Source organism: Sciurus carolinensis, chromosome 11 (genome assembly GCF_902686445.1).
Source record: "Sciurus carolinensis chromosome 11, mSciCar1.2, whole genome shotgun sequence".
NCBI lineage: Eukaryota > Metazoa > Chordata > Mammalia > Rodentia > Sciuridae > Sciurus > Sciurus carolinensis.
In genome coordinates, this window is record NC_062223.1 from 41,117,830 (window position 1) to 41,135,869 (window position 18,040).

Consider the following 18,040-nt stretch of genomic DNA (forward strand, 5'->3'; position numbering starts at 1 on the left):
TAATGTATATGACTTCCTGTTCCTTCTAACACAAACCAATGATCTTTTTTGAAGTGCAAACTTCACAAGATGGAAAGGGAGAGTAAGAGTCACTGCAGAAATGACTCAGCCTGGTCCCATTGGCCCAGCACCCATCACCTGCGTTCATGGGAGGTATTTGGGATGTGCCAAAAAATTTGTTTTAAAAAGTTAATGACTGGTCCCACAGGACAATGAATCTACCACATAACATGGCCCCCTCATCCAGTCTGAACCATGGGAAGATCATAGAAGCATAGAAAAAAGATAAACTGAAAAAAAATAAAAAGGAACTTGTTTTATTTAGTTACTTAAAGAATAAAGAAGACTTAAAACAGAATTGACTCCCTGTCAAAATTTCCAGTTGTCATGGCCCTTTCAATGTCAAATAAAAACAAAATTTTTTTCTTTTCTTTGAGGGAGAGGGGAGTTAAGGGGGAAGAAAAGCAAGAACAAAGATGGTAAGATCTTATTTCTCCTAAATACCAGCCCCATGGTTTGCCAAATAGGATTTGTGAAGGACCCACCAATATGTCTGACATTTAGCAGAAAATGGTATAATCTCAGGCATTTCAAATACATTTACATCTCACCTTCCTTTTCAGATACTTTATATTTGTAATCAATTACATGTAACACTATAAGAGCAAAGGGCAAATTATTTTACGACCAGAAAACCTTTTAATTCTTTGTGAATTAAGATTTTTTAAGCTGAATACATAATCTGATGCCCTGCAATTAATGTAACATTTCCTTTTTTCAAAATTTAGAATGGAAAATACAAGAGATCACAGGTAATCATGCTCCTTTTTCAAATTAATGCTGATGAGCCATTGATTATGAGTTATTAAATAAGATGGAGCCAAAGAGACCAGGCAGTGTTCAGAGAAAGCTAATAACTCTCAGATATCAGGTTACCCAGATACCCTTCTTGTCTGATAAATTATGAGGAATCAGAAGATGACAGTATTTAACAGCTCATTGTGACCTTAGCAATAATCTGGTATAATTGCTTCAAATAAAAAAATGAGGAAGAAAAAGTGACCCAAATATGTAAAGTGACTAAGTCATGATCATATAGCTAATTAGCAGCAAAGATTGAAATTGAACCTGATAAATACATCCATTCTCTTCTCCATTCTATCTGTTGACAATCCTCCAGAGACAATGATAAATCAGAATTTATGTATTCAAGATCTATTTTGACAAAAATAAGGGATCATTTTATGTCAAAAACAAATAGAAGCTTGTGTATACAGTATAATCTGAGCAAAAAAGAAATATATAAAATGATAACAGTAATCATTTCTAGATAGAGAAAGTAGAGAATTTTAACTTTTTATGATTTTTTATTTTCTTCAATTTATAATCAGAAAATGATATGAATTACACATATAAACAATGTTTATATAGTGTTATACATTAGAAGAAAGGGTTCTGTTATTACATATTATAAGGAAAAAAATGCAAAATGCTATTGTATTACATATTATCATAAAATAAATTACATATGGTACCCTGGAATATACTTACATTCTAATAGGAAACTTAATCAGTGTTTTCCAAAACATTTTATGTTTAATACAAGACGGTTAGAATGACTTCCATAAATAAAGAACCACGTGTAGAAATCAACTTTGGAAATAGGGCATATTCTATCTCCAACATAATGCTTCACCATTTACACTAGCATACCAATAATTCTGAGACATGCTGCAGTAAAGGAAATCACTTTCATCTGTTTAAGCTAGCATTTTCCTAACTTATTTGATCGCAACACTGTTAAAAGGCACCTGGTGCACTTACTAAACAAGGTTTCATAGAACATATTTGAGAAAACCTCAAATCTCTCTAAAATTCCAACTAATCTACCCACAAGGTCAATAATTTAAGGCTCTTAAATAAGCATTGCTTACAAATGTTTTTATGGTGCACTTGTAAACAGAACTGCATGTTTGGAATGTATTAACAATTGGACCTTTATCTATGAGGTATTTTTAACCTGTGAGTTGTATATTGAAATAGGAAATGGGAAGGTGATTTCTATGAGTTATTACTCCAAGCCTTCCATGTTTTACCTATTGATTTTAGTGTTCAGGATGATTAATTTTAATTTTTCTTTTGCCCTAGGGCTTTGTTACAGAGCATCAACTAAGTAAAGCTAGAGCGCTGTCACTTTCTTATCTTGGACTGGACTCTGCTGCTTAACATAAGCTGACTTGAGCGACTTGATTTTCAGACCCGGGACATCCAGTCACATATCAACTTCAGAAATCCATTCAAATAACTTGAAATGTAACTTAGATATGTATATCCTTTCCATCTCTCTTCCTTTTAAAGCCACTGAGAAATTTAAACTCTGTCTGCTCAAATGTTCTCAGTTACTTCAACTGTACACATATTAGCTTCTCTCAGTTTTTTCATCTTTCAGGTATGGAATAGGAAGAAAAATGGCACCATCATCAAATTTATGTACATATTAAGGGGCTACATGAAATATGCTTAGAACAGTGCCTGGTACATAGCATATTCTAAGTGGGTGTTAGATGTGATTCTGAAATAAGATGTAATTTTTTTTTCTTCCTCTGATCCTGTTTTTGGCAACACAATCTTCTTTCCTTTCTGCGACATGAAAATTGTTGTGTTATCTTTGCTTTCACCTTTGTCTTCTAAACCCTACACACTGCACACAACCGTTGTACAAAATCTACCCTCGTTAGTCTCACCCTATTCAAATGCCACAAAATGTTCTATTCAATCCATTTCTAAGTACTTCATTTGAAAGTTTTGTTAAATTCATCCCTTTAATTTCATTTTGAGGTCTCACTACTCTATCAGGATCATTCCCTTACAACTAAACCAGTATAATAGCAGAATTCTTGGCCTCTATACTTGAAAATAGTTTCTCCTTCATGCTATGCTATAAATAATACACTCTAAAATTCTCCTTGAATCTACACAGTTCTCAGATCACAAGCTATCAATTATTCCTTATTTCTTACAGGAGAACATGTCAACTCCAAAAGACCATTCCAGGTATTCTATGGAAAAGTCATAAATTCTCCATACTGCCCAAACAGTATCTACTCCAACTTACATTTATGTGGGGCCACTGGCATGAAATAATAGTCCTATCTGTCTTTTCTTTCCTTTTGAGTGGGACTACACAATCTTAAAGACAGCTCAAATCACATTTCTTTGTAAATTGCCCTGAACAGTTCAGTTCTGATGTGTGCTTTCCACCATAGTGTGAATATCTGGCAATTTAAAAAAAAAATCATGTATTTAATACCTATTACATATTTAGGAGGAGAATTCTACTCTACCTTGAATATACACAATGAATCACCATGTATGTTTTAGAGGAACTATGCAGAGAAGACAGATCCATGTCCAGAGTGTCTATTCCAATGAACAGAATTTGCCCTTATGTGACAGCAGGGTTCCATGGAATCAACCAGTTGTCTGCCTAATCTCCCCTGGATATGGTCCCACACTGGAGACTCAGGATTAGTATTCTGCCTCTGGGAAATTGGGCACTCAGCAATGACTGTAGCCACCTACTCAGTGAGGGAGGTCCCTGTTGCTGAGTTCATGCATAAGCTCTGTCCTTGCCACCAGGGTCACTTTATTCATGAGCTTATGGAGCAATGCCAGGAGGCGATCATGAGAGAAGCTGATTGGTATGCAGAGAACAGATCGTACAACCCACTTGATTCATAACTATTCTCTCTACTGAGGTCACTCACAGGCAAGCATTCATACCGGACACAGGTACTCAATTTTGTTCACATTTTTTGCCCAATCTGAACAGTCTGTTCTCAAACCTCTTCCCCAGATCTCCTTTTCACCATGTTTCAATCATGTTCCTTGCAAGTCCCTGACCATTCAGCCAAACTATTGGCCAAAGCTAATGAATTGGTATGGGCACATGTGTCTGTTTTTAAAATTCCTCCCAAAAAAGTAAACAATCAGATGCATCACCTGAAGCAAAACTCACTGGGAAGATTTCTCTTCACAATTGTACTGCTGTGATATCCCAAAAAGGGACTGTTTTATACTAAGCTGTCCATTTTAATTTTGTGCCTACATATGTATCATGCAGAACCAACTGTAAGCAAGGCCTGAACTTTTGCTTTTTCATTCAATTGGTGATAAGAAATATCCCATGAGACTCAAGATGCAGGTTGGAAAGAGAAGAAAATAGCAAAGTAGGGACCATGAATGTTTGAGCTACTCCTCGTGGAAATCATCTGCATCTTCAGGGTCTGCTTGAGCCATACTTAAAATGCACCTCTTCCATTTATTAGTGAGTACTGTCATGTGTATCTGATTTTACGGTTTGATAAGCTAGAATACATGATGGGCAGTTCAGGTCACATGCTAACCTGATAGGTGAGCAGGTCTTACATGATAAATCCATTCTACCAGATCAATCATACTTAGTCTTTGGATACCTCCATATATATACTATACTAAGGCAGTTAACCTTTCTTTCAGCCTCTTTCCAGTCCTTCTTTAAAAGGGTCCACAGTGGGAATGCTACCATCAAACTGGGATTCCTAAACTCATTGGGAATAACAGGATCCTGATGTGGCAGGGAACAAGGGAACAGTTGACACAATCCCCAAAGACAAGTTAGTATAATTACTATATTGGGAGCAAGTTCAAAACAGTAAGTCAGAATCTGACTCACAGAGACTTAAGGGGTTGGCTATTAGATATGGTATTCCTAGAAGAGAAAAGATGGGCAGTTTACTTAATTCTTGCTTGATTAAAAAGTGAAGAGTTTTCTGTCTGAAAAACAGACACTTTTTATGGTGTTATTTCTCTTTGTATTATTTTTATCCGTGCATTTTTAACTATACATACTAAGGGATCAGAAATCTAATTTAAATCACAAAACAAAACAGAGTCATGCCTCCTTAGTCAATTTCTAGAGTTGACCAAATGTACAAATTTGAATTCCTTGAATGAAGGGAAGCTGGGTCCCTTGAGGATACATCCTGTTTTGCTGTCAAAATGAAGGTACGTACACAGGAAAAGCCAAGGTGACTCACTGGATATCCTCTAAATTACTAAATTGCCTATATGTATTTCTAATAAGGAAATAATAGTCATTCAATTTTTTTCAATAATTCTATCACCCATCTTAAAAAACTGCAAAATTTGGGGGTATTACTTATTAGGCATTGATTATCAAATACTTGGTAAAATACCTATAAAATATTTTTATAAAAATACTAGCAACTCAGCAATAGAAATCCTGTATTCATCCTATATTTATTCACAAATGAAAATACTTCTATGAACTTTGTTATCACCTAGCTGAATACAAGGTTTGAAGATAACAAACCCATCCAGGGCCTGGAGCATAGAATTGAATAGGAATACGAGATAAAGGCAAATTGTGTGTGTGTGTGTGTGTGTGTGTGTGTGTGTGTGTGTGTGTGAGCTACCTGCTTATGCACTTGTTTTTACTTCTTTAGAATCAGGTGTTAAATCCAATCAGGGATGACTTATACTATGAAAGGCCTTGAAGTAATTTGGAGAGAAAAGATAAGATGTCCTGAATTTCCTCTAAGGCATTAGACTTTAATACCTTATAAAAATTTTATGTTCTTTTTCATTTTTTTGAAAGTAAACTTTTTGCAAAATAAAACTGCCTACTTAATACAATTAAGAAAAGTAAACATATTCTGGGGAAAAAAAAAAAAAAACTTCCATTGAACTGAAAAGGTGATTTATATTCTACTCTGAACAGTGTGTGGTTATCAGCTGAGCCAGCTGAGCACTAACTATCCATGATCCCTCAAGAACACTAGGGTCTGTCTTCTCCCTGTTGAAAAGATATAACTGAAAGTAACTGCAGCACCAGTAATGCCACCATAGTTTCAGAGGCTAGCTCTCAGAAGATGAGGACTGGTTTAAAGGTCAGGGAGGTTAGTGACCATACAATAGGAAATTTCACTCTTCGGCTCATGGTGACGTTTGCAAGTCAGCATGCCTGTATGAACACAGATTCATTAATGCAACTGTCAGTGTTTCTACTACCCTGTGAGGTAGCATGAGTGACAGTCTGCTATCCTCCTACTCCTCTGCACCCAGTTTAAATCCCATGATTAATCATTATTATCACCCCCTTGCATGCAGTTTCAACTCCCTTAACCCTTTCCGTTCATCATGAATTCTCTAGGCAAAGCCACAATCTAGGCAAATCCCTACCTGCTCCCTAAATTCACAAATGTTGCTGAGCAAGGTTGAAGAAAAATCCTCTACCACACACATTGGTTTCTTTCTAATGTAAGGACAATGAATCTCAGCAGAACAGTTAACTGCCAGATAATTGCACTATTCTCCCTAGTCCACCCACTCTTCTAATACATCTGTCTTTCTCCTCAAACCCTCAGCTCATCTGTCCTCTTCCAACCTCATTCTCAGTTGTTGACCTCACTTCCGATTTGGCTGGACAAAATGGAAACAATCAGAAGAATAATTCCACCACTACATCTACTCCCCTACTGACATCTAGTTTCTCAGTCTGGGCACATCTAAGAACCCTGGTTCTCTTATCAAAGTCAACATTTCTGCTTGAGTTCCAGTTCACCATCTCCCTCCCTTGTGGACACATCTCCAGGAATTCCTTTGCTCTCTCTTTACAACTCAATCTTTGCAATCAACTAGATTGTAACCACCATCATGAAAATATGCTGCCATTTCCTTTGTCTGAAGGAAGTTTCTCCATAACTCTCAAGTTACTGCATAATTTCTCATCAATCGTATCAGGACTACGTCTTGAGAGAAATCCCTGCATTTGCTTTTCCAAGGAGTGTTCTCTCCAATCCACATTTAAGTCCATTTATTGGAGTTTTCTTCCCAACACATGTCAAGGTGCAAGTATCCTCTGCAGGGATTGGCAGCTCTTGACCTAGCCACACTCTCCCTCTTGTACATTCTTCCCTGGCTTTCAGATGGTTCCTCTTCCTTCACTAGGGTCTCAGCATCTTTTTTCTTATTTTTCCTCTTCTCACCTTCTTGGTTTTGATGTGTCCAAGGAGTTAGTCTTTTTCTTTTCTCCATCCATGTTCCCTTTCTCAGTGACCCTGTCTTAAATCCTTTGGTTCATTCTCGATGCCTCAGCTTATTTTTCCTGGATTATTCAGAACCCTCTTGTCCCTAATGGTCAAATATATGCACAATCTAACTGCCTCTTCCACTTCCATTCACAACTGTCACTAAGTCATCATCATTTCTTAGCTGGATGATTGTCACAGATTCCTAACTTGCCACCCTACTTATATCTTTCTTTGTCCCAAGAGTCTTTTCTCAAAACAGCAGCCCAGGGGATCCTATTAAAACAGAAGTCAGATGAGGTTCCTCTCTTTGATTAAAACCCTCCAAAATCTCATGACCTCAGAGTAAAACAAAGTCCATGCAAGGGCCTTAAAGTCTGTTTATGACTTCAACTCTCTACACTCATCTGCAATTACTTGTCTTTCCCTTTACTCTCTCCACTACTGTCTTGTTTTTTCCAACTATGCAGGTGACACTTTTACCTACAGATATTTGGACTGGCTTTCCCCCATACCTGAATAACTTCACTACATTTATCAGCATGGCTACCTTTCTCACCACCACCTTCAAATCTTTGCTCAAATCAATCCTTCTCAGTGGGACCCTCCCTGATCCCCCTGTTGAGATCCCAGCTTAACTCCTCATTGCTCCCATGCCACACCCACATCCCTGACTCCCTTCCTCTGTCTTTGTTTCCATGGCATTAGTCTTTAAAATTTTTTCTATTTATGCTACGATTTATTGTCCGTCTTTTCCACTAGACCTTAATGGGTCTTAGTCTGTTTTGTTCACTGTTTGTTACGCCACCTACAATTCCCCTCAGTGCTTGACAAGGATTCCGCTGAGTAATAAAGGTGTTTGCAAAGTCTCATCGTCTTGGGAATTGGGTGGCGGATTTTCCTTCCTTGCTTGCTTAATATGTGTAGGTTTACTATTAATATTTTATGTGTTTTCCCTGAAATCAGGGGTCTTAACAGAACCAGGGTTAAAACATAAAAACCAGACTTCTAATGGAACAGTGATTTCAGATTTAGTCATTTGTAATGAAACTTTGAGTAACCAAGAATGTCATGAGAAACTACAAAAATAGATTCTAGCTATGTAGGCAAATAACTCCAACCCCATCAGGAATGATTAACAGGAACAGAAGAAATAAAGAAAATAGAGTTCCTACAGTTAAAACACCTTATGACAATGCTTATTTAATTAATGGAAAGCCATGACATCCTTACAGAGGGATGCCTCTTAAGCCCCTGGATTTAGACCCTCCTTTATCTCCCACGGGATATTTAGATGTAAAATCAGGACATGTTATAATCTGGTTTGAAAGCATACATACAAGAGTGCAAGATATTCTACTTCTTAAAGATTAGGATTAACTAAATGCTGTAAATATTATTAGTCACCTATCCCCCGGAGAAAAAGTTCCTCAATGTTAAGTTCACACAGTAGATGATGTCATATTATTGTTAGCTTAAACTGTCTAGCACTTATTAACCACAGCAGTAGCCACACAACTGACATTTACTCAACCCTGCTGAACTTGCTTTAACCTTTATGATTAGTTAAGCAATATTAATACGTCTTATTGTTTAGTTATAGGTTATCACGAGTAAGCAATTACTAAAAATAATTAGAATACTTCATTGCCTGCTCTAGTAATGATTATACAAGATATTTTTTGTTATTTTTCCTTGTGATCTTTTTCTGTTCTGGAAAAACATGTGTAACTGTCAACCTTTTAATGTATAAAAAGCTGGTTGGGAGAAATAAAATTTAGAACTTAGCATCCATTCCTTGAGTCTGTGTTGCTTTGTTCTCCACCTCGCCGACGCCTATTCCATCACCTGTGACCCCTACGACCCCTGCTAGGGCTGGACCCCGGCAACTGTTGGATTCCTAGCCCCCAAAAGACCACCTGACATGAACCAAGCCCTCAATAAACATTGCTCAATGATGAAATGAAATAAAATGAAAAGACCAAGAATACAGTGTTCCTGGTTTCTCCTCCTTTCCCAGGAGATCACTTCCTTCTTTGAACTATCTTTGTACCTGCACATGTTTCAATATTGAATTCTTTTCATAATTTTTCAAAAAAATTACTATTAAGTATTAACTGTGTGTCTTCTCTCCCCTGAGCCTCTGCAGGACACAGTCTATAGGCACTGCTCCCTGTCCCTCAGCACAGGGCCTGGAGCTCCTGTGATCTCAACTAACATCTGTCACATTACAGTTCATTAAGAAGGGATGTTTTTCTTTTAGAAATGTTATAGGTCCATGATAGAAAGTTGCCAAAATCAAGAAGGGTAGAGGATAAAATCTCACATCCTCATCATCACAACATCAACAGTTTAATACACAGACTTCCGATTGTTTCTCCATGCACATTTTGGATGCCTAAAAAAACTTTATTGAGTTAAACTCATTCTTATGCACATCTCTGCACCCTGATCCTTGGCCTCACTCTAATGAGAATGAATATAAATGTTTAACATTATTTTGAAAGAATGCACTGTATTTCATCAAGTGAATGAAATAGAATGTTTGCCCATTGTACTGAGATAAAATGTTCTAATTATTTCTGCTTTTTTAAGCAGAATTTTTAAAGGGCTCCACTCAAATTATTCCATAGAGATAGGCAACCTTCTTGACTCTGATGTGCTAAACTAGGGAGCTGCCAAATTTTCTAGTTAATTTAATAGATGGCACAATCCCAGGCTCACAGCATGAGAATATGGATTTAATTTGATGTCAAATGAACCAAGGGAGAAGGTGCCCCCTTCTCTCAAACAAATGAAAGATTTAGTTTAAGGTTATGGAAGCTATGTTAAAATTCTCCGTGTTTCTCTTAGTAAATTTCCCTCTGCCATCCAAAAAGACCTCAAATATTTGCAAGGGCACAGGTGGCTTTACGTGTTAAGAAAATACGCTTCCAAGAGGCTTTCTTCCCCCTGCCAGGTCTGTCTGTGCAAGGAGGAGTAAGTGACTTGTAACCTTTACTTTTTGACACAGGGGTCAGATTTATAACAGATTCAGACTCTTGGGGTACCTGTTATCTGACTTTCCTGCAGAAATACTGCTGACAAGCCTCAGTGCCTGGGGCTGTTGCATCTACCGGCCTGGGCAAGGAGAGCGAGTTCCTTGGCATTTCTATTTTCTTCTTTGTTATCCTTAGGTTCTGTCCTGCTGCTTCTGCAATAGGAAGTCCAAATTGAAGTGCAAATTTGGCATCATATTTTGGTAATTTCACCTAATTTAACTTCTCTACAGAAGAATGTAACACTGAATAGGCAATTTCACTTCATTCTGCTATAAGCAATTCTTTAACTTATCTAATATAATAAAAACATTAGTTACTGCATTTGGAATATGTAGATTGGCTTCTCTATTAAATTATTGGGCTCTTTCTGTGAGTTGAACATAATATTCCAATTTCCTGGAAATGGCACATGCATGGTCTTCCATCCTTACTTCAGGGCAATTGTTAAGAGCTGATATTCCAATTCATGCCTACAGTTGCAAGGAGGATAATCACATTTTAAGGCTTTTGGCACAATATTCAAAACAACTATAAAATGGGAGACCAGGAAGGTGTTGTTCTATTTCTGAGTGGATTGTCTTTATTTCCCTTTTTATGTGCAGTAGTATAAATAGTATAATAATGATAATTACCACTTCTTTAAAATTTCTCTGTATGTAGCCCAGGTTTTTAAGCACTTTAAAATTATTAAGTTGCTTAATTTTCCTCATAACCCTGTGACCCATTTTGCAGATCAAAAAGTTAAAACAAAGAATTTAACCCTCTCAAAATCACACTGATGGAGGTTGTTCAAGATGGCAAAATAGAGGCAGACGCATTCCTGGTTGCTCCATGGCGTGAAACCAAGAAAGGAGACAGGAAGCTTCTCAGCAAGGTGGGTAAACAAAAAAGAGGGGGAGCTTACTGGAATTTAAAACTGGACATTCAAAGCAGATGGGCGATTCAGAAGGTTGGATACAATAAAATAAGGAAGAAATCCCCAGTGGCACAGCTCCTGCTCCAGCTGGGCCAGAAGCACCATCCAGAGTGGTCTGTCCACAAGCAAAGTGGAGGGATAAGAGAATTAAAGGATCCTGCATTTTGGGGAGTCCCAAGGTGTGTCCAAGTATGAAGTATTTATAGATCAAGGACATTGCCTGACAAAACCAAAAGGTGTGCTGTACAATATCATTATACAGGAAAGGAGCCGCCATGTCTCCAGGCAGTGTGCAGACGACAAAAGAAGGAACCATTCTGCAGCCTGGGTGCTGAGACTGGCAGCTGAGGGAGCTGATTCTGGGCAAACCCAAGTCTCACCTGAAATAAGGGCCCAGTAAACACCCACTGCACGACATAGAGCGAACTGAAGTGATCAGGAGAAAATCAAATGTGGAAAGAAGTTTATATAGGGGATGACAGGTTGAGGAAACCCATCTGACTCTATCCCTCCCCCTCCAATTCATTTGCTTGTGGGAAAAACTGTGAGAGAAGCATCTGGCCAGGAACATGGAAGGGTTGGGGGAGAGATTGAATTTGGAGACTGAACCCAAGACTAGGAAATATGGGGGCCTCAGGTGACATAGGGGACTAAGAATTGGCTCCCCTACCACATGAGTGGAACCCAGAGGTGACCCCTGGGGTACAGTCTTCCAGCATGGACCAGCACCCTGGAGGTGCACTGATTTAAGATCTCCAGACCAACTGGCATTTAGTAAAGAGCCGGAAGCCCACCTAACCCTAAACCCTGCCTCCAGGAATTCTACCTACATGATTACTTTTCTTACTCCAGCAATCTGGAGTATAGAGCATAACACTCCAGAGGACCCGATCTAAAACTGCTAAGAAGAGAAGCTGAGAACATTTTGAACTCAAAAGAAAGAATTAAGTTTTCATCAAGATCTTTTTTTTTCTTTTTTCCTTTTTTCTTTTTTTTCTTTTCTGTTTAACTGTGAACTTAGTAGTACATTTATACATATTCCTATTTGTTTTCTTTTTCTCATTTCTAGCATTTTAGGAACCAATTATGTTTCATGAATTAGTTTTTTGAGGACAAAGATGTTTTGATTAGTATATTTTAGTTTTATTTTATATTGTTTTATTTTTAAAAATTTTAACTTCATATATATTTTTCTCTTACCTATTCCCATTGATTATCTTTTCTTCTGCTAACAATCAATCTCTATTTTCCTTTCACTCTTCCTTTTATTTTTTTTATTTCTATCTTCTCTCCTTCTCCCTCACAATCATCACATCTTATATTACTTCTTTCTCTCTCTGTCCACCATTTGAAATTATAAACCCTTTTGCAAACTTGTTGTTTTTATTGTAGGTGATAACTGCACATATCATTTCTGTTTCTTGTGATAATTAATACTGTAGATGTCATAGTAGGAACTATTACTTGCCTCCCCTAAACAGTGAGGTATTAGAAACTTTCAGGGACACTATAAGTCCACAGGTAGAAACTCTACTGCCTCAGATCCAGATTGTTAGATGGGTAGACACATAAACATGACAGAGCAAGGGAACTAACCACCCCAAACAAACTAAGACACTCCAATAACAGAATCCACTGACACCACAGTAGAAGAAATATCAGAGAATGGGTTTAGCATATACATAATTAAGTTGATCTGCAAAGTAAAGGACAGTATAAGAAATAAAATCAGAGGGAAAATAGAGAAAGTGAAAGGTCATTTCAATAAAAAGACAGATTCTGGTAAAAAAAGGTAGAAATACTCAAAATGAAGGAATCAATAAACCAGATTAAAAATTCAATGGAAAGCTTCACCAATAGACTAGATCACTTGGAAGACAGAGTTTCAGACAATGAAGACAAAATATACAATCTTCGAAACAGAGTTGACCACAGAGAGAAGATGTTAAGAACCATGAACAGAACTTCCAAGAATTATGGGATAACATGAAATAACCAAACTTAAGATTTATTGGGATAGATGAAGTCATGGAAATACAAACAAAAGGAATGCACAATGTTTTAAATGAAATAATATCAGAAAATTTCCCCAACCTAAAGAATGAAATGGAAAATCAACTTCAGGAGGCTTACAGAACTCTAAATACACAAAATTAAAAATAAACCAACACAAAACCACATTATTATGAAAATGCCTAACATACAGAATAAGGATAGAACTTTACAGAATGCCAGAAAAAAACTACACATAACATTTGAACGGAAAGTAAATCTGAATCCCAGTTTATCTTTTAACCCAGACCCTCAAATCTAGGAGATCTTGGAATAAATAGATACCAAGTTCTGAAAGAAAATGAATGCCAGTCAAGAAGCGTCAGAAATGATAATAAAATAAAAAGCTTTCACAATAAACAAAAGTTAAAAGAACTCACAACTAGACCGTCTGCACTACAAAACATACTGAATAAGATATTTCATGAAGAAGAAATGAAAAATAAAGGTGAAAACCAACTAAAGGAGGAACAACACCAAAAGAACAGTAAATCAATGGAGAAACAAATTCAAATTTAAAAAAAAATCAAAATGACAGGGAATAAAAATCATCTCTCAGTAATAATATTGAATGTAAATAGCCCAACTTCATCAATCAAAAGGTAAAGACTAGAAGATTGGAATAAAAAACAAGACCTAATAATATGCTGTCTCCAAGAGACTTACCTCATTGGCAATGGTATCCACAGACTGAAAGTTAAAGAATGGTAAAAACATATTGTTCACATGGACTGTGTAAACAAGTAGGGGTTTTCATTCTCATATCAGATAAAGTGGACTTCAAACCACATTAACTTTTAACCACAGTTAATCAGAAGGAACAAAGAAGGACATTTCATACTGCTTAAGGAAATTACAGATTAACAAGACATAACAATTGTAAATATTTATACAAAATATAGATACAATGAGGTATCTAGGTACATCAAAAAAACCCTTCTCAATTTCAAGAAGCAAAGAGACCACAGCACAATAATACTGGGTAACTTTAACACACCTCTCTCTCAATGGAGAGATCCTCCAGATGAAAACTAAACAAAGAAACTATAGAACTAAAAAACACAATCAATAATTTAGACTTAACAGACATATATGAAATATTTCATCCATCAAAGACTGAATTCACTTTTTTCTCAACAGTTGCCACAAAGCAACTCTTAGCAAATACAAAAAAATAGAGATAATACCTTGCATTCCATCAGATCACAATGAAATGCAATGAGAAACCTAGAGAAGCTACTCTATCACCTGTAGAATAAATAATACCACATTGAATTATGAGTGAGTAGCAAAATAAATCAGGGATAAAATTTTTAAAAAATATGAAGAGGTAAATGAGAATAGCAACAACTTATCAAAATCTCTGGGAAACTATGAATGCAGTGCCAAGAGGAAGTTCATTGCAGTGCACTCAAGCATTTAAAGAATAGAAAGCCAACAAACAACCTAAAATTACATCTCAAAGTTCTAGAAAAAAATCAACACCAAAAGCAGAAAACAGGAAACAACTAAAATCAGAGTTGAGATTAATGAATTTGAAACAAAAGAAACAATTCAAAAATAGTAGCAAAACAAAAAGTTGGTTCTTTGAAAAAAAAATCAATAAAATTGACAAACAATTAGCCAAGCTAACAAAGAGAGAGAAAAAACTCAGATTACTAAAATTCCCAATGAAAAAGGAAATATCACAACAGATACTACTGAAATATAGATGATAATCAGAACCTATTTTGAAAATTTATACTGAAATAAAATAGAAAATCTTGAAGATATCAACAAATTCTAGAGTAATATGACCTACCCAAACTGAATCAGGAGGACATAGAAAATTTAATCAGATAATGTTCAAGCAATGAAATTGAAGACACCATCAAAAGCCTAACAAGAAAGAAAAGCCCTGAACCAGACAAATTCTGAGTTCTACCAAACCTTCAAATAAGAACTAACACAAATCCTCTTCAAATTATTCCATAAAATAGAAAAGGAGGGAACCTTTCAAACTCATTCTATGAAGCTACTATCATTCTGACACCAAAACTAGACAAAAACACATCAAGGAAAGAAAATTTCGGACCAATATCCCTGATGCACATACATGCAAATTTTTTAAAAATTTTAAATTTGTTCTAATTAGTTACATGTGAAAATAGAATGCTCTTATGATAAATCATACATAAATAAATTATAAATTTCTCATTTTTCTGATTGTACATATTGTAGGATCACATTGGTCATACAGTCATATATGTATATGAGGTAATACTGTGTGTCTCACTCTACTATCCATTCTACCTCTATACTCCTTCCCCTCCTTTAACTCTACTCTACTTAATCTAAAGTAACTCTATTCTTCCCTAGTGCCACCCCGACTTAGTGAATTAGCATCCACATATCAGAAAAAACAGGTTTTGGGTATTTGGCTTATTTTGCTTAGCATGATATTCTCCAACCGCATCCATTTACCAGCAAGTGCCATAATTCCTTTATTCTTTAAAGCTGAATATATATGGGATGGATTCAAATTTAAAAGCTTCTTCTCAGCAAAAGAAACCATCAATAATGTGAAGAAAGAGCCTACAGATCATGAGAAAATCTTTACTATATGCATCTCAGATAAAGCATTAACAACTAGGATATATAAAGAACTCAAAAAAACTTAACACTGAAAAAAACAATAAATCAATCAGTAAATAGGCTGAGAAACTGAACAGACACTTCACAAAAGATATATAATCAATCAACAAATATATGAAAAAAAGTTCAACATCTCTAGCATTAGAGAAATTTAAGTCAAGACTACTCTAAGATTTCATCTCACTTCAATCAGAACCACAATTATCAAGAAGACAAGCAGTAATAAATATTGGCTAGGATGTAGGGAAAAGGGTACACTCATACATTGCTAGTGGAAAAGCAAATTGGTACAACCATTATGGAAAGCAATATGGAGATTCCTCAGAAAACTTGTAATGGAACCACCATTTGATCAAACTATCCCAAATCCTCAGTTTATACTCAAAGGACTTAAAACAAGCATACCTCAGTGACGCAGCCACATCAATATTTATAGCAGCTCAACTCACAATAGCTAAACTATGGAACCAATCTAGGTGCCCCTCAACAGATAAATGGATAAAAAGTCTTAATACTGGCAAATCGCCTGGAAAAACATATTAAAAAGATAGTGCACCATGATCAAGTGGGGTTCATCCCACAGATGCAAGGTTGGTTCAGCATATGGAAATCAATAAATGTAATTAATCACATCAATGAACTTAAAGACAAGAATCACATGATTATCTTAGATTCAGAAAAAGCATTTGACAAAATACAGCATCCATTCATTTTCAAAACACTAGAAAAACTAAGAATAGTAGGAATTATCTCAACACTGTAAAAATTCTATATGCTAAACCCAAAGCCAACATCATTCTAAATGGAGAAAAATTGAAAACATTCCCTCAAAAAACTGGAATGAGACAGAGATGCCCTGTTTGATCATTTCTATTTAACATAGTCTGGAAACTCTAGACAAAAGAAGGAAATTAAAGGGATACAAATAGGAAATTATCCCTATTTGCTGACGACATGATCCCATATTTAGAAGACTCAAAAAACTCCACCAGAAAATTTCTTGAATTCATAAACAAACCATCAAAGTAGCAGAATATAAAATTAACACCCATAAACCAATTGCATTCCTATATATTAATGATGAATCAACTGAAAGAGAAATTAGGAAAACTATTCCATTCACAATAGCCTCAAAGAAAATAAAATATTTGGGAATCAATCTAGCAAAATAGTAAAAGACTTCTACATTGAAAATTACAGAACACCAAAGAAAGAAACAGAAGAAAACCATAGGGCTGGGGAGATAGCTCAGCTGGTAGAGTGCTTGCCTCGCAAGCACAAGGCCCTGAGTTCAATCCCCAGTACTGCAAAAAAAAAAAAAAAAGAAAGAAAACCATAGAAGATGGAAAGATCACCCACGTTTTTAGATAGGCAGAATAAATATCGTCAAAATGGCCATACTACCAAAAGCACTATACAGATTCAATGCAATTTCTATCAAGGTTCCAAGGACTTTCTTCACTTTCTTCATAGAAATAGAAAAAGAAGTCATAAAATTCATCTGGAAAATAAGAGCCGAAGAAGAGCCAAAGCAATCCTCAGTAAGAAAAGTGAAGCAGGAGGCATGACAATACCAGAACTTAAACTACACTACAGAGCAATAGTAACAAAACCAGCATGGTATTGGCACCAAAAGAGACATGAAGACCAATGATACAGTGCAGAAGACACAGAGACAAACCCACATAAATACAGCTTTCTCATAATAGACAAAAGTGCCATAAACATACATTGGAGCAAAGATAGTGTCTTCAACAAATGGTACTGGGAAAACTGAAAATCCATATGTAACAAAATGAAATTCGACCCTTATCTCTCACCCTACGCAAAACTCAACTCAAAGTGGATCAAGGACCGAGCATTAGACCAGAGACCCTATGCCTACGACAAGAAAAAGAAGGCCCAAATCTTCATCATGTTGGCTTACAAACCGAATTCCTCAACAAGACTCCTAAAATGCAAGAAATCGAGAATCAATACATGGGATTGTGTCAAACTAAAAAGCATCTTCACAGCAAAGGAAACAATCAACAATGTAAACAGAGAGCCCACAGAATGGGAGAAAATTTCTGCCACCTGCACCTCAGATAGGGCACTAATCTCCAGGATGTGTGAAGAACCCAAATAACTTTACACCAAATAAACAAATAACCTGATCAATAAATTAGCTTAGGAACTGAATAGATATTTCACATAAGAAGAAATATGGCCAACAAATATGTGGGAAAATGTTCAACATCACTAGCAATTAGAGAAATGAGAATTAAAACCACACTGAGATTTCATCTCACTCCAATCAGAATGGC